At 40.2% G+C, this 21,471-nt stretch overlaps 1 long non-coding RNA gene across 1 annotated transcript; it reads right to left on the bottom strand.

The window, feature by feature from the left end:
* Window positions 1–2,910: 2,910 nt before the first annotated feature.
* On the bottom strand, window positions 2,911–20,822 carry LOC309868391. The gene is made up of 4 exons (XR_014313679.1): window positions 20,767–20,822; window positions 4,549–4,640; window positions 3,325–3,414; window positions 2,911–3,205 (listed from the first exon to the last, which is right to left on the bottom strand). It is a non-coding gene; the product is annotated as an uncharacterized lncRNA (long non-coding RNA).
* Window positions 20,823–21,471: the final 649 nt, after the last annotated feature.

The following is a 21,471-nucleotide window of genomic DNA, read 5'->3' as shown; positions in this document are numbered from 1 at the left end:
CCTAATGAAACAAACATCGTGGTTTTAAACAACAAAATTTATCTTACAGTTCTAGAGGCAAGATCTTCAAGATGACTCTCTTGGAGGTAAATTCAAGGGTGGAAAGGGCTGCATTCCCTCTGAAATCTTCAGGCAAGAATCCGTTTCCTGGCTTTTCCCAGCTTCCAGAGTCGGCCTCTGTCCCTTAGCTCATGGATCCTTCCTCCATCTTCTAAGCCAACAGTGCAGCATTTTCAAATCTCTCCCTGTAGGACTTAGAAAGACCCTTGTGACTGATTACATGGACCCCCATGCCCGGTATCACCCAGGACAACCTTCCCATACCAAGGTCAGCTGACTAGCAACCTTAATTCCACCTGTAAGCTTAGCTACCCTTGGCTACATAACCCAACATATTCACAGATCTGGTTAGATTAGGAGGTAAACATGGAAGGGTAGCAGAATGTACTGCCTAAGAAGATGTCAGCCATAAGGATTATTTTGAGCTGAAGATAATTGAGAAGAAGCAGATAGAAGTCAAGCTCTCTGCCTTCCACCCTTTGCCTCAAAGTAGGACATAAATTTGTACAGGTCTTCCCCCTCTCCCTTCTCTACCAGAAAGGACAAAAATTGATCACCAGAGACAAACCTAGATCCTCATCATCCCAGAGATAGCACCAGAGGAATCTACGCAACAAACTTGCTAATTAGCCTTTATTTTTCACTGGTTCCTGATATATTTGCCTTCCTCTAATGTATTGCCCTAGAAACTCAAATTCTTCTCCTGCATCTTGTCACTTCTCTACAAATTCATCGTTCTTTTGCTAAGATGCTCTATAAGCCCAACTCTAACCTCACTTTTGGGTTACTTATCACTGAGTTTTCTCATGTACATGTACAATGTGCACATTAACAAATGTGTGTTTGGTTTTCTCTTGTTAGTCCATTTGTTGTCAGTCTCCTCGGCAGAACCTCCACCAGGGAGCCCAAGGTGGGTAAAGGAAAAAGAAAATGTTCCTCTTCTACAACATTTGTGGGGAGGTGCAGTAGCTGCCTACCACAGATATCTACCCTTTAATATTGGGTAGTTTGCTTCCAACTTATCCAGTTATACATTTATCCATTCAACAAGTATTCATTAAGCACACACTCTCTGTCAGACAGTATGTGGAATCTGAGATTAGATGGGGGTCCCACACTTGTGTTGCACCAACTGAGCTCCAGAGTTAAAGAGAAAATCCAAGGTAAGCTATAGAAGCACACCCAAAGTGACCTCAGTGTTTCCAGTGGGACTTGGACATGTTTGGTGCAAATCCTAGTAGATGTGTCTGGTTCAGTCCAATAAGTTGGGATTGCAATTCACAGCACGGAGACTCTCTTTGCTTCCAGGGTCTGGGCATTCACAGGACATACATACCCCCAGATCTTCTCTCTCACGCAGCTTGGTGAGTAGCTCTCCTAAAAATCCAGGAAGCATTCTAGAAACCAAATTGAGGTGGAGGCAGGTCATCCTCTGCATTATGATTCCCCTTTCAAAATGCGGCATAAGTCCCTGCACTCCCAGGGTCTTAGTAAATGTCTCACACACAGTCAAGTATGAAAAGACCATGATCTTACTTGGTAGACCTGAGTTTCTGCCAAATGCATTCTCTCCATTGTGTTCAGGGAGGATCCTCTTCAGCTCTTAAATGGAGTTTGGCCCATCCTCCTGCCTGGACACCATCACACTTCATGATGGCCACAGGATGACTGTCCTACAAGGTACTCTTGATGTCAATCCCTCACCGGCACACCAGTGGAAGACAGGTGAGGATAGGAGAAAGTAGAATAGTAAGGGAGGGAACGTGAGGATTTCACAGGGAACCACTAGGTTGTCCTTTTAGCCTGCCTCACCCTCCTCACCCTTCCCAAGACTTCTCAGACCCTACTGCATCTCCCCTTCCTCCCTCATCTATTCTGCTGGCTACTTGGAGGAAGAAAGTCTCTGGAAGAGAAAGATGAAACTCCATCATGTAAGATGATCCAGCTGCACTCTGATAACAGGCCGTTATGGTCGAGCTTCCCACGTCACCCCCCAGTCAGCCAACAGTAGTGTCGTCACGCTCTAGATGGCCCCATGCAGCCAGCAGTCAACTCATCGGGGCTCACGTCCCACTTTCCTGCCATAGTGCTGTCACTGTCTAGCGCCACCAAGAAGAACCACAAATGCTTCCACTAGTGCCCCTGGCTAAGATTCCTGAGTGCAGGTGGGCTGAACCTAGGGAAGAGGTGACTTCCTAAATGAGAAGCAGCTGATTGCATTCCTAGCGTCTAGTGACTGAGGACCGGCATCCAAGTGCATTTGTTAAACATCCCATCCAACCATTGTGATGTTTCTGGACTTACATCATGCCCTCTTAGGAAAACATTTAATATATGGACAAATTTAGGAGCCGCTGTTGGAAACAAAAATAGCTAATCTGTTAGGTAATGCTTGCAGATATTAATAGTAAGCCCTGTGCTTTCAACATCTACTTCTATAAACAGATCCTGTTTCCTCTGCTGCTAAACTGAAAGCTAAGTCTTTAGAACTCCCTGCTTACATCTCTTTTTAATAGGAGTTTCCATTTCAAAATCTCATTGACTTTATTGTCGACATAGTGGACTCCTCACCACCAAATCTAGTCAAAGGAATTTCAAAGAAAATGAAGGTAACGACACTGTCGACGCGCTCGCACAGCTCTGGCTCTCTGGTTCCTTCACACAAGTGCAGCCATTTCCAAACCCTGCTCCCAGCTCCTGCTTTCTTCTCCTCCTCCTTCCTTCTCTTTCCTCCTCCTTTCCTCCTCTACTTCTTCTCTTCGAGGAACTCATTTTTGTTCCTGAATAATCCCAGATACACACCAGTTGCCCAGAGAACATTTATTCGTACACATGAGTCTTCACCAGCACGTGCGGGAGGAAATGCTTTGGGGCCCGGAAGGCAAAACATCCCCAGTGCTGCATCATTTCCCCCCCATAAGTTTCACTGAAAAGGGATAGAAAGTAACGTAAACACCATGCCTGATAAAAGCACGAGAGGCTGGGTGCGTGGACCACGTGACTCCGCACTGTCCAGGCATGTGTAGTGTATCCACGTTCCAAAGATCTTCTGCCAACGATTCCTGTTTACTGGGAGCGGAGCAGAGTGGGAACAGAGAGACTCAGGGTCGCCTTAAACACCAACCGTCTAGGCCAATGACATACCCTTGAAGTTGGAAGATAAATGTCAAATGCTGAACTGGTCATCGATTTAGGACTACACGTCTATTTCCTGTGATTAGGATGGACGTACAGGGGTGCCTGAGTGGCTCAGTGATTACGTACCTGCCTTCAGCTCCAGTCACTTGATCCCAGGGTCCTGAGATCGAGCCCTGCACTTCCCCTTGCTTGTGTTCTCTCTCTCACTCTCTCTCTCTGTCAAATAAATAAATAAAATATTTTTAAAAACTTTTAAAAAATAGGATGGATTTATAATTTAAAGCATAAGCCCAGCTCATATCGATGAAACATGCAAAACAGAAGGGCAGTCTGCCTGTGACCAAGTCAGCTTTGCAGGGAGGATTAAACATTTAGTGGGCAGTAAAGAGGACTGTGACTTTTCTTTCTTTGGCCAGAAATAAAGGAGGAAACGAGCAGCTGTATGCTATGAAAAATCAGTCAACACGCGTCTATCCCTGGACTTATTTGCGTCTGGTGCTGTGCCAGGCAAAGCAGGATTTGCAGGGCAGACAAGAGCTCTGGCATCAGTGGGGTGGTTGCTCATAGGACAAGGGGACATGGAAGCAATAACCAGAAGTGGGGGGAAAGGCAGTGGCATGGAATAGTGAGCAAGTGTGTAGAGTAAGAGCTCAAACGGCTCTTCTTCAAAATCTGGCTCCACGACCAATGGGACGCCAAAGCCTCTGAACCTGAGCTTCCGCCTTGTAAAAAGGACCAAATGTAATAATACTTGTAAACTGCACACACAGAGGGGCTGGTATGTGGCAGCACTCACACATGTTAGCAATGATTATTTCTTTTTTTTTTTTTTTTTTTTTTTTTTTTTTTTTTTTTGGTCCTTTCTTTTTTTTTTTTTTTTTTTTTTTTTTTTTTATTAACATATATTTTTATCCCCAGGGGTACAGGTCTGTGAATCACCAGGTTTACACACTTCACAGCACTCACCAAAGCACATACCCTCCCCAATGTCCATAATCCCACCCCCTTCTCCCAAACCCCCTCCCCCCAGCAACCCTCAGTTTGTTTTGTGAGATTAAGAGTCACTTATGGTTTGTCTCCCTCCCAATCCCATCTTGTTTCATTTATTCTTCTCCTACCCACTTATTTCTTAAGATGTTTTCCTATGTGGTAAGTCTTGTGTTTAGGCTTCTGTTCTATGAATTGCACACGATCCAGGCAAACTGTAGTTTTAATCTCAAGATGTTGCATACCTTCTCTAAGAAAGGAATTTGTAGATAATATCATAATCCCTTTGTTTGCCCTCTCAATCCTATTCCAACTACAGCAGGATACAGGATGAAAGACGGTCTAAAATGACGCGGTTCTTACCTCCACTCTCCAAGCAGGAAATGTACGTCATGGGCGGAGGAGGACACCTCCTCTCTTGGCTTGTGCGGGGCTCCCTGTCTCAGGGCCAGATGCTGGGGAAAGCACAATGAGACAATGAACATTGTTTTCTCTTCTTATGTTATTCTTTGAGCTTCCCATTGTTTAAAAGAGCATAAATTCAAGGAACACCAGATGCTGTTGTATTTCAATTAGTAGCAATTATCATTCCTATTCACTGGGAGCTGACTTAACGCCAGACATGGCTGTTAGCAGCCTTAAACTCACTCTTATGATGAGGTCTATAGGGATGTAAAATTAAGTACATGTACTATGGCTGTGGATGGTCTCAGTTCTGCTTTCAACACGTTGATACGGGGAAGGTCTCTCGGCGATCAAGGAGGAAGATACCATTCTTACCCCCATTTTGGATGAGTGAGCTGGTAAGTGAGCTGAGGTGAAGTCAGCGTTAGGCTCCCTGTCACCAGTGGAAAAGACCTCAAACCTAGGTTTCCAATGTGTACAGTCCGACTCTGCAGCAGCCACTCTGCTAGCACGGATAATCAAAAACTAAGCCTGCCTTACTAAACTGACTTATGTGTCACACTAGAATAAATGGCCAGGTTATTTTTGTGACTTTGTGGGTGTGGATGTCTGTGTGTGTGTGTGTGTGTGTGTTACCATATGCACCAGACATCAGATAGCTAACAGGAGGGCCAATGGAATTGGGTCTGGAATATTATTCTGGCTCACAAATTTTACCAAGCTAGCAATGCAGTGAAAAACAAATTTCTAGACTTTATTTTGAAGTAACTCTTCAAGGATGGTTTGACTGTGTATTTGAAGACATTGCAATTTCCTTTTTCATTGCATTAACTTGTCAATTCCAGTAAGTTTTGCTTCTGAGATAGGAGGGCAGGTTAAAATCCATGGAAAGGAAATTAGGCAGGATAGAGACTCTAACCTGGAAACAGAGGCACCCCTGCTAATGCAGTGAAAATTAACTCATCACTTAGTATATATGCACAAAGGGACTAGGAGCAGATTGTATACATCTGTACTAGACCGGAAGGACAAAGGCCAGTTTCTCATGAGGCAGGCAAGCAACCATTTGTGAGAGTTGTATTCTTTTATTTCCAGTATTGGCTAAACGCGGTGCTGCATTTTATTTCAGACTATGTCTGAAGACAGGAACTGATTCAATTCTATTGGCCTCCAGAAGCCTCTGATTCTCCTGTTTTTTGTTCCTTTTGACTCAAAATTATTTGAGGCAAATGCTCCTTTTCACCAGCAAATAAATCTTCATTCCAACCATAACTGATTCTAATCTCATTTCTCATTGATCGTATCTTGTTGGCCCCAAATTCTTATTTATGTGGATGTGTCTAACCTAAAATTCTAGCTCTTTAAATGCCGGCATTATTTTTATAGCATTTCTCATTTCTCAGTGTGCCCAGATCCGGTATCCGCCCTAGTTGCTGGGACGATGCCTATCTTGGTGCAGCTCTTTCATGGGTCTCCAAGAGTAAGAGTGAGGAAGAAAGGATTCTGACAGTGGAATAATAAGTGCTCCCAGGACTTAACAAAAGTTGAGAGAAAGTTGAAAAGATTTTTAGGCTTATCAAATTATTAACATAGGACCAAATAATTCACTTTTTATAAAATTAAGTTGTGTGTGTGTGTGTGTGTGTGTATGTGTGTGGTAAGAGAGGAAATATAACTTAGAACCTAGAATCTTTGCAGCTGGTAAGCAAGCAGACATCTAGACCAAGCAGGGAAGCAGGATTCTGAAAAAGCAGGGAACACAGTAAACACGGGAGGTTCCAGAAGGCAGAAGATGAAAGACCACTGCCCCAGCCCCACACCTGCCCCGGGGCTCTGTCGGCCTTCCTTTACAGCTACCAAGATGGCCCCAGGGCTTTACAGACTTATTAAACTGCGTCCTTGATCCTAGAAGAGCAAGTTATGAAGGAAGAAAGGGACACGCCAGATATCTAAGCAGCAGGAAAGCCAGGCTGTCCTTGGGTGTTTGCCAAGCAGTGCGGCCTCCCACAGGGTGGAGGGGGGCCCCGCTCCACGAGCCCCTGCGGTTGGAGCACCTGTGGTTTTTGCTCACTGCTGCTTAATTCTTCTTTCTATCACCAAATTCTGACTGTAGGCTGCGTCTGGTGTGAGAGCCAAGCTTTCGCCGGCTCTGAGACGCATTTCCCAGGCTGGTTTTGACACTTAGAAAGATCTGAAAGAGGAATTATAAGGTCCAGTTTGGCCAAAGGCAAGAAATCATGTCTCCCTGGGATGAAAGGAAATGTCTACTTAGGAAGCTATGCATTTCTTAATGAGGAAGACTTCATCACTTACTAAAATAAATGTGCTTTAGGATTAAGGAAGAAAAAAACAAATTATTTCATGTATTCTCAGGCATGGGAACCAACATACTATCTTATATATGGCTGTGTCATTATAGAGTGGTGAAAATGTGGCTTTTTTAAGAAAAAAGATGGGAAATGACCAATTTTCTAAGTTCCGTCTTTGTAGTATCCGTGGGTTTGTATGCCACTATAATAATTAAAGTATCTAACAACACAATAACACTCTTCCAGCTCCTACTAATAAAGGTTTCGGACATCCCAGTATTGCATGAACTGGATCTACAATGAGCCTCTGTGTGGTAGAGTGGACAAGGATTCCCCTCTGACTTCTGAAGTTCCTCTTGCCTCTGGAGCACCCCAACTACTCCCTTACTGTCAGGGCAATCAGTACACAGATTCCATTAACCAATGTGTTAATATAAATGAAATAGAAGTGGAATAACATAAAACCTTTTAGAATTGCATTAGTCACTAGGCGCTTGGTAGACATAAGCAGATCATTAGCATTTTGGATATTCTAGTAGTTGTAATGATTTTAGCTTGCAGTCAGGTCAAGAGACATCTATAGATTTGTGTCCAACACTGTGAATGTAATGATAAAAGGAAGAAATACTATGAAATTATGAGCAAAAGCATCAGTACACATTTAATTTTTTTTAAGATAATATAAAATGTATGCACGGGAGACAGCACTGGGGCTTTTCTCAGCCTGAGTTCTGGGAAAGAAAAAAAAAAAGAGTTGGTAGAATTTGAAACCATAAGTACGCACGTGGAATATGTTTTGAGGAGGTCTATTTATGCTACCCACAAGGTCCAGAAACCATCAAACTACCATCAAACTAAGACAAGAACCCAAGAATTATTCCTAGGCCAGTTGCTTGCCTGGAGCTCTTGGCAAAAGTAAATAAAACTCCACCACGAGAGATGCTTACAATGCAGGCCACGAGGGTTTCCCATTGCAGAAAAGAGCCTCCCTCCACGAGTTACACAACAGGACATGAGTGATAGCATGCAAAACTAAAGTCAAGTCTTAAACCCAGTAATTGGAAATAATAAAAATGGAAATTTGAAGAGTATTTTAAAAAGTCTGTAACTAAAATGTTTCAAGGGATAAATATAATCAAAATCCTAAAAAAAAAAAAAAAGGCACAGTGAAAAAAGATTAAGTGAAACCCACTAGCACTTAAATTAAAAAATACAGCCTTTGAAACTTAATGGAGAGCTCTAAAAGCAGGTATGATACAGTCAAGGAGAGACTCAGTAGAAGACAGGGAAACGGCGCAGACAGACACCAGGAAATATTAGCAGGAGGACAAGAAAAGGACACGAACCTGCAGGTAACTTAAATTGTTACGGTAACTTAAATGGCAATTTAAACTACCATGAACTGTGGGATGAAATAGTTCAGCATTTGTGTCTGTGGAGTTCTGCAAAACAAGGAGAGAGAAAACAGTGGTCAGAACAAAGGTCAGAGCCACAGAGTTTGTACACAGAAAGTAAAGGACAAAGGAAGAAGACCTTACCCAGAAAGAAGAATTTTTAATCTAAACCTAGATTACTTAACAGAAGAAATCAAAAATAATAATAATAACAAAAATAATAACTTAGAAGTTATAAAATTCTTCTAAATAATTCATTGACCAAAAACACCATCTCAGTAAAAATAAAATAATACTGCAAAACAATGTAAGCACTGTATAAAAAAATTCATATGGTAAGCTAAATTTGTATCTGGAGAAAAATAAGTTTCCACTAAATTCATGTATTAGGAAACAAGAATAACAAAATTACTAAGCAAAATTTTTGACAAAAAAGTAAAATTTGCTACCATTAGTAAACCTCGAAATCCAGAATGCTTCACAGAATAAATATGAGAGCATAATAAATGAAGTAGAAAACTGTGTATCAATAGAAAGGGTCAGAAAATGTACTTTAAGGGTCAGAGAATTTACTTACTACAGGGTGTGAAAAAAGATAAACTCTTAAAAGTTTGAAGAATAAAAATAAGGAAAAGGTGTATGTAAATAACAAGAGAAGTGAAATTATTGCCTGTAACTCGTATATTTAAAAATGGAAAATGGTGGCCCCTGAGTGGCTCAGTGGGTTAAGCCTCTGCCTTTGGCTCAGGTCATGATCTCAGGGTCCTGGGATAGAGCCCTGCATTGGGCTCTTTCTGCTCAGCAGGAATCCTACTTCCCCCTCTGCCTCTTCCTGCCTCTCTACCTACTTGTGATCTCTCTCTCTCAAATAAATAAAATCTTCTAAAAAAATGAAATATGTATTTTATATGAAGAAGTTATACTGACAAATTAAAATTTTTACATAAAATGAACTTCAAAAATACATAAACCACAAAAAGGATAAGAGAAGAACTAAAAGATTGAAACAGGCTTTTGAATCCATGTAATTAGATTAGTAGATAAAAATGTATCCCTCAACTCTAGTACCAGAGAGACTTAAGTAATATTTTCCAAATCTTCAAGGAATGTAGTCCCAATTTTATACAAACTCGACAAGTGGGAGAGAACAAAGATAGAAAATCTCCCCAACTCATTAACCAAGGCTAAAATGACCTTGATTTCAAACCAAGAAGGATAATGCAGTGTAAGGAGATTTCCAGAACAATCTCACTTTCAAATGTGAATGTAAAATTCTTGCGTTCAATATTAGCATACATGGGGACGCCTGGGTGGCTCAGTGGGTTAAGTCTCTGCCTTCGGCTCAGGTCATGATCTCAGTGTCCTGGAATCGAGTCCCACATCAGGTTCTCTGTTTAGCAGGGAGCCTGCTTCCCCCCGACTGCCTGCCTCTCTGCCTACTTGTGATCTCTGTCTCTGTCAAATAATTAAATAAAATCTTAAAAAAATATATTAGCATACATGGAACACTACGTCAAAAATTAATGAGGTACTGTAATGACTAACCTAACGTAATACAAATAAATAAATACATTAGCATACTAAGTCAATAAATTTTTATAAAAGATTTTATTTATTGAGTGATTTGCCTATTTACTTTTCAGAGAGAGAGCACAAGCAGGGGTAGCTACAAACAGAGGGAGAGGAAGACTCCCCATTGAGCAAGGAGCCCAGTGTGGGGCTTGATCCCAGGACCTTGGGAGTAGGACCTGAGCTGAAGGCAGACACATAACCAACTGAGACACCAAGCCACCCGGCCAACCAACAATTTTAAAAAGGATCACACAACATGATCAGTTTCAATAATATCGAACTAAATATGCGTTAACAGTAGAAATTCTATCAGTTTAAGTCTCTACTCTCATAGAATGACCTTAATAAATGGGACAGCAATTCAGAGATACAAGTGAGAGCCCACATTTATCAAACATTTATTTGTTTATTGGAGAGAAGTCTCAGTGACCAGAAATCATATAGACAATTCTAGAAGCAATTATCCAATCAGCTGGAAATTTGCAATTTTTGAAATACTATAACTCAGACTTGGCGATGGGGTAAGTGCAAGGCCTCTGACCATGAAAAGGGCTGGGAATCAAGAGCATGGGGGTGAGAAGGAAAACCCCGGATCTGACACTGAACAACCTCACACTGGGGTCATACCCATAACTCTCTTGGAGAAGTAACCCTGTAATACTTTAAGATGCTACAAGTCTTTCCCTGCTGGTTTGGTATCTCTATCTACCCTGATTAATTATGGGTTTCATGGAGACAAAGTGAATTAAACTTATAGAATCAGAAATTCTGATAAATATAGAAGAAATGTGTATTTGAAGAATTTAAATTCATCTCTTATCATATTAGAATATATAACAAGATGACATTTTAAATCCAATTTAAGGTGATGTGAGTGAAACATTTTTATTATGTTATGATTTGAAATCTTGTTACATTTATAAATGGTATTGAAACAGATAAGAGAAATTAAAAATTGCTGTCTTTATTAGTTTATTAGATCCTTAATATCTACTTGTGAGCTAGGGAATGCAAATTTATCAGGCAATTGAGATGATTAAAAATGAATTTGAATATATTACATTTACAAACATAGTTTGAAATGTTTAAAGGTATTTAATTAATTAAGCTGCAAAAATACATTTACCTTATGGTTAAAAATCTGATTTTTTTCAGTAAACCAATGGTTAAGTATTTAAACAAATTTAACACCTAAATTGCCCTTACTTTGATCCAAAAGCTACCCTTGCAGACAATCTCTGAATCCCTGTTCTCCCAAACAACAGCAAGCCACCTTTCACATCAGCAAGCTCATTAACAGATTTGGAAGACTAAAATATGGTAAAAAAAAAAATCTTGGATAAAGAAAGATTTTATGATTAAGACCAACCTTTGATAAAATTTTACACCTATGCACTCTTCTGGCAGGTGTTCTAAGGAGGTAAGGGATGGAAGTTTGGAAGAGACCGTTTTCCTTAACTCATGGATGGTACATTCCCAACGTCTGAGCAAACCACACTACTTAATGCTGAAATCTTAGAATTGTTTCTATTACAAATTGAGAACAAGACAAGTCATAAACAAGTCCATTACCAGAGCTTCTTTTTAACATTTTCCAGAAGGTCTAGATAATGTAATAACATCCACAAACTAAGTAACAGTTAAAAATTGGAAAAGAATAGAAAAATCTTACTATTTTACCAAACATATTATTTTCTACTTGAAAAGTTAAAAATAAGCTACAGAATCCTATTAGAACTAATAAGGGAATTGTATCCATTTTGGCAGAGGATAAAATCAATGTGCATTAATTAATAGCATTTGCAAACACTAACACAATTGGAAAAAGTGATTTTTGAAAGCTCTAATCTAATAGCACAAAAGCTGTACATAGAAATACATATAACTGAAAAATTTTATGTTGAATAAAGAATACTGAGAGGTATAAAACAAGATCTAAGTGAATAAAGAGTAAATTCCATACATGTCTGGAGACAACAATTCTGTAAAAATACTCTCTCTCAAGGTAGCTATAATTTCAATATTCATTCTATCAGAATCCTAACAGGTTCTATGATAAACATGTACAAACATACATGTGAAATAGTATTAATATGCCTGTGAAAATATAGAGAAAAATGATTTTAAAAACCTAACATTTGATAGCACTTACTAAGTGCCAGGCACTTTGCTAGGTACTTTAAATATTGTAACTCCTTTGAGCCTACAAAAATCCCCAGGAAGTAATGATGTCATCTGCATTTGGAGGAACGGATTGATTAAGCAACTTGGCCAAGATCAGTCAGTGTGAGGGCAGGGGTCTAAAGTCTTCCGGACACTGCTTCTCTGACGAACAAATAGAAATGCACAGCTGAGGACACTGTAAAGACCACCAGTGGGAGATCCTATCACAATATAGTGTTACCTAGTAAAATACTGTGGAAAAGGAATCTTGTGGGGGGATGGAAAAATGGGCCACTGGAATACAAACGCAAATCCTGAAGAGGACTTGTCAGAATACTGGGACTCCACACACAATAAAGCCTGAGATATATGAACGTGTGCTGGAAGGTGAAGAGGGACCATTCAGAGCCTGTCCCGGCAGAGCTGGCTCTTCATCACAGATGATGTGAGAGCAGATCCCTACCTCACGACCTAGAGACGCAAAGTCCCGATAACCTGAAGGTCTCAATGCAAACATAAAGACTGCAGTGCTTTTGAAGCAAAAGTAGGAAAATGTCTTTGTTCCACTTGAGGAAAGAGAATTTTTTCCTCAGGTAAATCTTAGAAAGCAACCAATATGGAGGAAAACAAAAGATTACGTTTGAGTTTATTAAAATTCAAACCATATCGATGAAAAATAAAATCACCAACTGAATAACATAATGTACACATTAGAAAAAGAGGTCTACAGTCCACATAAAAAAGAAAAGATCATTATACGGGATATATTGAACTCTTACAAATACATAGGAAAAGAAACTATTTTAAAAAGTAGGAAAATAGACAAAAAGAGTCACAGATAGGAAATGGAATTGCTAATAAGCTTCTAAAAGGTGATTGGTTTCAGTAGCCGTCAGAGAAATATAGAGAAGTCCATGATAGAACACAATCAAGTACCCCAACCACCAGTACAGATGAATGTCTGATCAGAACAACTGGGCACAAATGGAGGAAATAAGATTGCACATTGTCTGAGAGAGTGAGAATTGGTACAATAGCTTCCGATAGCAATTTTGTAATACTGGTAAAGCCAAAATGCATATATTCTAACCCAGCCGTTCTCCAGGTTAATCGTGGACCCTGGAGAATAGACACCCCCATGTTCACTAGTTTCCCTGCACAGACCAGGTGTAGCAGGGTTTGAAAGAGAAGAAAAGTAGAAACAACTTAACTGTCGCTTAGCAGGTGAATGCATAATAACACGGTTTCTTCACACAGCGGCCTTTCATACAGCAGCTACAGGGAATGAATTGGATCTGCATTTGCAGAGCGAAATCTCCCAATTACAAAGTACGGAGGAGAAAACAAAGTCACGGAAAGATATAAACAGGATAAAAAATGCAGATACATTAAAAAAAAAAAAAAAAACCCCACTGCAGTGTTATGGATGCGTAGTTGTGTGCTAGAAGCACAGACACAGAGCTAGGAAAGGTTTCGTAAGTAGAATTTCCACGAGCGGTTAATTTGGGGGCAGATGGGGAGGCTGTGGGACTTGATAAAGGGTCATGTGAAGGTTTAGCTGTATCTTTTCCGTTTTTTTCGGAAGAAAGATACTAATACATAAAAACACAGAAGGGTAGAAGGGAAGAGACAGTATGTGTGACTGAGCCCGAGGGACACAGAGCAAGCTGCTGACTTGTTAATCTCGGAGGAGGATCCATGAGCATATCCGATAACATTTCCTGCATTTTGGGCATGTTTGCAATGTTTTGGTAATTATAAAAACCATGTGAAAGGTCTACAAGTAAGAACAGATTTTCTAGATTATTTTGATCTAGATTTAACCGAAAATAATAATCGGATCTGATAATGACTGCGAAGATCTTGGAGTATTACGGTAATAGTTTTAGCACAGGCAATTGCTGCTGTCATTTCCATGGTACGTCTGGAAAAGCTTTTCTTTCGAAAAAATGGGTAAAGAAAGAAATATGAAATCCAGATGTATATAATGCGTACATAATTTAAAACAAGAACTACAGCCTGCAAAAATCGTATTTAGGATAACTTATTAAAAATGCTACTGGAGGGGCGCCTGGGTGGTTCAGATGGTTAAGCGTCTGCCTTCAGCCCCGGTCATGATCCCAGGGTCCTGGGATCAAGTTCCACATCCAGCTCCTTGCTCAGCAGGGAGCCTGCTTCTCTCTCTCTCCATCTGCTGCTTCCCCTGCTTGCGCTCTCCCGTGCACTCTCTGTGTCAAATAAATAAACAAAATCTTTAAGAAATAAAATAAAATAGAGATGCTACTGGATTTCACTGAAGAGTACGGAACTTATCTTGATGGAAGGTTCACGGAAACATTCAAAGAAAGCAGCCCCAGAAACCAAGTGTACAGATCTATGTGATGTGTACGCACCCGCAACAGAGAGAACGGGGAAGAAGCCAGGGAGTGAGCGGGAAGAGAGAGAGACAGAGAATGTGCTAGATTAAAGATAGATTGTATTTTTAAAATCTCTTGTAATGCATCACAGAGTTGGCCATTGGCAAGAAGTACAGACGACCTTCAGGGGCCCCCACAGCAATGAGTGACCGTGCATTCCAAGAGGCAGGAGGGCTGGGGCCCAGAGCTACTACTAGAAGACGCGCTCGCAGATGTCGGTGACCAAGAAAGAGGAAGCACAGGGCACATGGGAGCAGGAGCGCTGCCCCCGTCTCTCCCCGCCCCGCAGGGCAGTGATAGCTGGGACACCCGAAGAGTGACACGTTTGTAGGTAAGCAAGACAAAAATCGAGAAAGAAGCTTGTTTTCTGGGTCTCGGCCCTCGGTGGCTGTGAGGAGGAAAACCTGTCACCTCAAGCTGGCCCTTGATAGTATGAGGAGCTCAAGTCACATCACGCAGCTGGCGGAGAGGAAAAATGTACTATTTTTGTAAGATAGACCCCGCTCAGAACTGTGTATGGGATAGGCCTGGAAGAAACGACCACAGATTTTTCTCTTGAGAAAAGTACCCCCAAAGCTCCATGCAAAGATGTGAAAATTATTTTAATTTCCTGACATAAATGCATAAAGGAAATAAGTTTAGAAGGCATGAAAATATGAATGTAAAAAATTCAGCGAAGTTTCAGAGGCCACTGAAACGATGCAGCAGGCTTGAAAAAAAAAAACCTCCATAAATTTTACAAATTAAAAAAAAATCACTGAGATTAAAAACAGAATATAGTAATTGACTTTGAAACCCAGTAAATGCGTAAATCTTAACAAATGTAGTGTGCTGGTAAATATACCAGGGATGGGGGAAGAATTTTATGAAGTTATACCATAAAAAGGGAAAAGGAGCAGTTATAAAAAAGGAAATGGGCAGAAACATGGATTATAGACAGAGAGCAGGTACCCAAGGACCTTGGGACCTTGGAAGGAGAACCGGAATCAAGAGGGAAGGTGAGATTCAGACGCAGCAGCGGAAGTTCTTTCAGAAATACAAATCCAGCGAGCCCACCGAACACCCCATCTGCAAATCTCGTCGGCAAGCCTACAGCGGCAAAGCCAGTGAGGTATTTAACGTTGCAGAATAACATAAACGATAGGCTCCCCACAGAGGCTTGGCAAGTAAACAAACAGAAACAGCCAATGCCAGAATTCAGTGGAATGGTCTCTTCAAAATGCTGAAAAAAAAAAAATCACTGCCGACCTGAAGTTTCATAGTCAGTAAACTCGAGAATGAAGACAAAATAAATACATTTTCTATCAGAGAAAAACTGAGAGTTTATCACCAACAAATTTGCATTGATAGATAACATTTTTTCTTTCAGAAAAAAGCAGTGATTCCAGGTGGACCATGTGGACTCAGGAGGTGTGGAGAGAAGAGAAGGATGTGTGTGAAGCAGTCAGGTAATGTCTGATTTGTGACACCAGAATAAGACCAAACTGTATCCAACTATACGGGAGTTGCAAAAGCTGACCCAGTTAAAGTACTTAGGATTCTTGATTTATCCGAGAGTGTAGTATGAACGGTGCTTACATCTCGATTTCATTAAGTGAAATGTGCATGTTAAAATTTCCGGGGCAACCTTAAACAAATAGAAAATGAGTTTATAACTTTTTAAAGGGTAGAATAAAAATGGGGACGTGCCAGTTCCTCAGTTAATGCAAACAACGCTGCCTGAAGATAAGTAAAGCACAAAAGCAGCAGAGATGAGATGTTGGGAGTGAGTCTAAATATACAGTAAACACCATAAACGGGAAAGAACTGAATCATCTGGTTAAAAACAAAGATTGTCAGGCTCGATTAAAAATATCTAGCCATATGCTCTTTACAAAAGACACACCTAAAATAAATGTGAAAAGTTTGCACCATGCAAAACATCGAAATCAACCCAGTTAGGAATTAATAAAAAATATAAGTCAGCAAACACACCAATTTTAAAAATCCTTAATCCAGTATTTGATATTTAAAATCCTGCTGACAAAACACTATCTCAGGAAGAAATGAACGTATTGATAATCCTGCATCATTAAAGAAATTAACTCAGCAATTCACGATATTTCCACCAAGAAAACAATCTCAGTGAGTTTTGTAAAATCTACCAAACATACAGAAAACAAAACTCCTCTTACAGAAATATTTCTAGCAAATATAAAAAGGAGAAATAGTCTTATTTATGAGACAAATGATGCCTTACTATCACAACCAGAGTATCGCAATGCAAGTACCAAAACCGGTGTCCCATCTCACAAGTGCATCAGAAAAATGTACTAGCATCCCAGCGAACTTTTCAGTGTAAGGAAAATAATTAAGGTAATTTACTATGTCAACAAATGGACAAAAATAAGCCAAATGATCATTTATTAATGCAGAAAAAGCAGATGATGATACTGAACAATTGTTCATGATAAAAATGTGAGTGAACTGAGAAGAGATAACAGCTTCTTTTATCCAATAAACATTTTATGCAAAAAAAACCCCGAAAGGGTAATAATTTTCATGTTTCATAGTGAAATGCAACTATTCCCTTTACTCTCAGGTAATCCATGCACAAGGCAAGGCTGTCTTCTTTTCTCTTCACCTTTGTCTTGATATCTTAGCCATTGCAGTATGATTAGGGAAAAAATGTAAAAATAATTAAAAAGGAAAGCACACATATGCCATTATTTCGGGATGACATGATCGCTTTAGCCCAAAACATAAATATGTAACTGGAATTAATTAGAGATGCACTGGTGATGCTTTAAGATGTGCAAATAAAAATGGAAGTTGTCAGCAAAAAACAAAACAGGATGAAATGTTTAATGATACATTGTTAAGAAAGTTCTACATATAGAAGATATCTAAAAGTGAATTATTTTAAAAGATATGTGAAATGATTATGGAGAAAGTTATAAAATGGTTTCTAATGCCAAAAAAAGTCCTTGAAAACATCTAATACATAGAGCTCTGTCATGATTATACATAATTAGAATCCCCCCCAAATTTGCACAATCTCCAAATTATTCTATAGAGTCGATGTAATTTCACCATAATCCTAGACATTGCTTCACGAAGGGTACATTCTGTCTGTCAATTTATATGGAAAAATGAAGGGCCAAATATATTACTCAGTTCATTTCCGAAGAAATCGATTGAGGTGGGGGTGGAGTTCTCTGTTTATGAAGCACCAAGATTTGATAGAAAGCTGTCATGATTAAGACTCTTGAATAGAAAGACACACCATGAAAAGAATAAAGAGTCCAGAAATAGACCAGGCCACAGAAAGAGCTGGGCCAGGTGGTTTGCAGATTCCTGGGAAAAAACCTGAGCTGTTCAATAGCACACTTCTCTGAATTTGGAAAACATTAGATCTCTATTTTACACCATGCCCCCAAAAATCAATTTTAATGTACTAAAAGACATGACCATGAAAAATAAGTTTTTAAATATTTAGAAAAAATACGGGAAAAAGTGGAAATAACTTAATAGAAACCATGTAAGAGACTGAAAGGAATTTTAGAGAAAAAATACATATATACAAAACCAATGGACATCTTGCAAAGAAGCTCGGGCTCATCAATCACCAGTGAAATGCAGATGCAATCCCAGTGAAATATAATATTACAACCACTAGTTTGGGAATTAAAAAAAAAATCTGACAATATCAAGTCTTGCTCACTGGCGGGAGTATAAATTTGCAGAGCTACTTTAGGAAATGATTTTGGATTTCCTGTTGAATCTAGAGCTGTGCTTAAAGAAATGAGGTTTATGGTTCTGTTCTGTATCGTAAGAATAACTTGCACATATGGGCTAAAAGGCATTCAGGCTTTGTGTAACCAGAAAAAAATTGAAAACACCTAAACATACACTGACAGGAAAAATAAACAAATTATATTATCATTCTGCAGTGGACCATTATCTATGAATGAACTAACCCCACACAACCATGAGAGTGACTTCCCCCAATGCAATGTGAGATTTTAAAAAAGCAAGTTACAAAAGGAAAAATACTGCAGGATTTCATTTTTTTTATATTTAAAATATAGTCAAGGCTAATTATATATTATGTGGGGCTATGTGTGGAGTAAACCTTTAATATGAACCAAAGTAATGATACACACAGACTTTAGGATCCATCAAGAGGGTGTTTAGAGATGCCATTGGGGCCTTCACTAACCTTGGTGAGATTGTTTCTGAGGCTTGGCGGTGAGGTATGCCTTAAACCATACCTTCATTATGTGTACTTTCCATCTTGGTATGTTTGAAATGTATGGCATATTTCAGAATTAATAAACTATAATAAATAAATATGTCTGGAAACCTTTTTGGTATAAAAATATTGCAAACCATCATTTGAGAATGTTATCCATGGGCTTGTAAAAATACGTATTAAGCCGATTTTGAAATGTGGGCTAACTGAAAGGAGTGTCTTGATGCGTTCAATCTGGAATTGAAAAGCAAACTGAAGAGTATCATATCGGGTATATTATATATCAAAAAGCAGCGTACAGTGAAAAGTATAATACTTATCAATTAGATACGTCTTTTGTATCTCAAAAAGGGACACTATTAAAAAATACAGCCCACCTCTCCTAACTTCTGCTGGACAACCAGGGAATCAAGTCTAGACCTTGTCGGGATGACCTCCTGTAACTTGCAGCTGCACAGACAGAAGGCTTTCTATAGGGGCGGGGAGTTGTAAGGCTAGCATTGTACAAAATCAGGCCAGAGCAGGTCCCCGAGGAATCGCCTCCTCTGCTCCCACCGGTCAGAGTGCGAAGTGGGCCAGACACCGGTGCGGTCCAGTGCTGGTCAATGCTTCTACCCCAGAAATGGCCTATGAGGCAGGTACCTGGGAAAGGTGATGGGGAACTTAAAATTCAGCATCATCCTCTCCCCGGGAGGGTCCAGAGGCTCTTGAAGCTCTGTATTTGGTGCTGAGTCAGTCTTCTAATATCCTTTGAGGGTGATAACTCTGGGCATTTCTTTCTTTCTTTTTTTTTTTTTTTAAGATTTTACTTATTTATTCGTTTGTTTGTTCGAGCAGTGGGAGGGCCAAGGGGCTAAGGGAGAGGGACAAGCCAACTCCAGTGTAGAGCTCCACAGGGACCCCGAGATCCTGAACTGAGCCAAAATCAAGAGTCAAATGCTGCACCTGCTGGGCCACCAGGGGCCCCTCAGGCCATTTCTAAACAACAGAGATGAAATTGAGTGACACCAGGACACTGAAAATGGCACAATGCTGCAAAGCTACACAACAGTGCATGCCCAATATGGCAAAACTTGGAAATTCATCTTTAGCCAACAACAAATAGGCTTTGCTCATCCCGATGCTGTGTTAACATTTTGTTACCCCAGAGGGGAAGAAGTATTACAGTACCTGGCGGTTCTGTGCACTCAGGACTCGGTAAGAGAGAGCGGCATGAGGGACCCTCCAGCCTTTGCTGGAAGTGCTTCCCGGGCCGCTGAAGCTCTCTGTAGTCCTCAGCTTGCAAGGCTGGCCTTGCTCTATGCAACTTCCAAAGGCCCCAGAGCTGAACGTGCTGTATCAGTCCACAACATCACAGATGACGTCACACAATAATGTAATAATGTAACTACGTATTGATTTTGATGATGATGGTGCAAAGAAAGGAAATCATTTTGGTCAAACTTAATTTGCATGTGTGTTTAACCGGCAGCAGGTGCCCTAAGAAGCCACGATCACTAGGCAGCGTGAAGACTGGATGTCATTGGAGGAAAACGGACTTTTGGGACTCGGCTGCCTGGGCTATTCAGACTCGCGGAGTCTTCTGAAAACAGAACAAACTGGAAGCACTTTTAGGTATGGGATGCGATGCAAGCTGGATAAAACTGTTAATAAGGAAAGAAAATTGCCTTCACAAATACTTTGAAGTAGTGGACCCATTTAATCTCTTAACAAGTCTGTAAGGAATATTTGACAGCAGGGAAGGTTCGCGATCAGTGGATTAAAAAAACACCATTTCATGTACTGTTATTTAACTCTAGAAAGGATATTTTTATGTCATTTGTGCTCATTTTAAAATAAACCTTAATTTTAGGGCACTTTTAGGTTCACAGCAGCATTGAAGGAAAGGGACAGGGGTCTCCCAGGTAGCCCTCTGCCCCACCCACACCCAGCCTCTATCAACATCCCCAGCACATGGCACCTTTGTTATACCCACGAATCTGCAGTGAAACACCGCTAACACTCAAAACCCATAATTGTCATTAGGGTCCACTCTTGGTGTTGTGCTTTCCATGGGTTTCCACAAGTGTGTGATGACACGCACCCACCATTGTAGTATCACACAGAATAGCTTCATTGCCCTAAGATCCTCTGTGCTCTGAGACCTCATCTACTCTACTCATCGTCCCACACCCAGCAACCACTGATCTCTTTACCGTCTCCATGGTTTTGCCTTTTCCAGAATGCCATACCGCCGGATCATACATGTATGGGCTTTTCAGACCGGCTGCTTCCTCCTGGTGATATGCGTTTAAGATTCCTCTGTGTCTCTTCATGGCATTTCTTATTAGTGCCGAGTAATACTCCATTGTCCGGATGGATCACAGTCTCTTTTCGGTTTTGTTTGTTTGTTTTTAACATTTACCTAGTGAAGGACATGCCTCCGAGTAAGTTCACACTTTCACAAGAAACAGTCAGACCGTCTTCCAAAGTCGCTGCCCCATTTTGCTCCCCGCCCCCGGAAGTGAGTGGGGGTGCCTCTTCTCCCCTTCCTCACCAGTGTTTGGTGCTGGCGGTGATCTGGTTTTCTAACATTCTCACCTCGGCGTAGTGGTATCACATTCTTGTTTTATTTTGTAATTTCTTAATGACATGTGATGCTAAGCATCTTTTCATGAGTTTGTTTCCCATCTATCTTCTTTGAAAGGTGAGTAACTTACACTATTTTTTCAACCTCCATGTGACGCTAAAATATCCATGTTCCTTTCTACCAGCAATAATTCTTTACCATTTCACTGAAAATAGATATAAAC

The sequence above is a fragment of the Mustela nivalis genome, assembly GCF_964662115.1.
Source record: "Mustela nivalis genome assembly, chromosome: 7".
Taxonomy (NCBI): domain Eukaryota; kingdom Metazoa; phylum Chordata; class Mammalia; order Carnivora; family Mustelidae; genus Mustela; species Mustela nivalis.
Note: the sequence above shows the minus strand (reverse complement) of the source record. Positions and strands in the feature narration are given on the sequence as shown.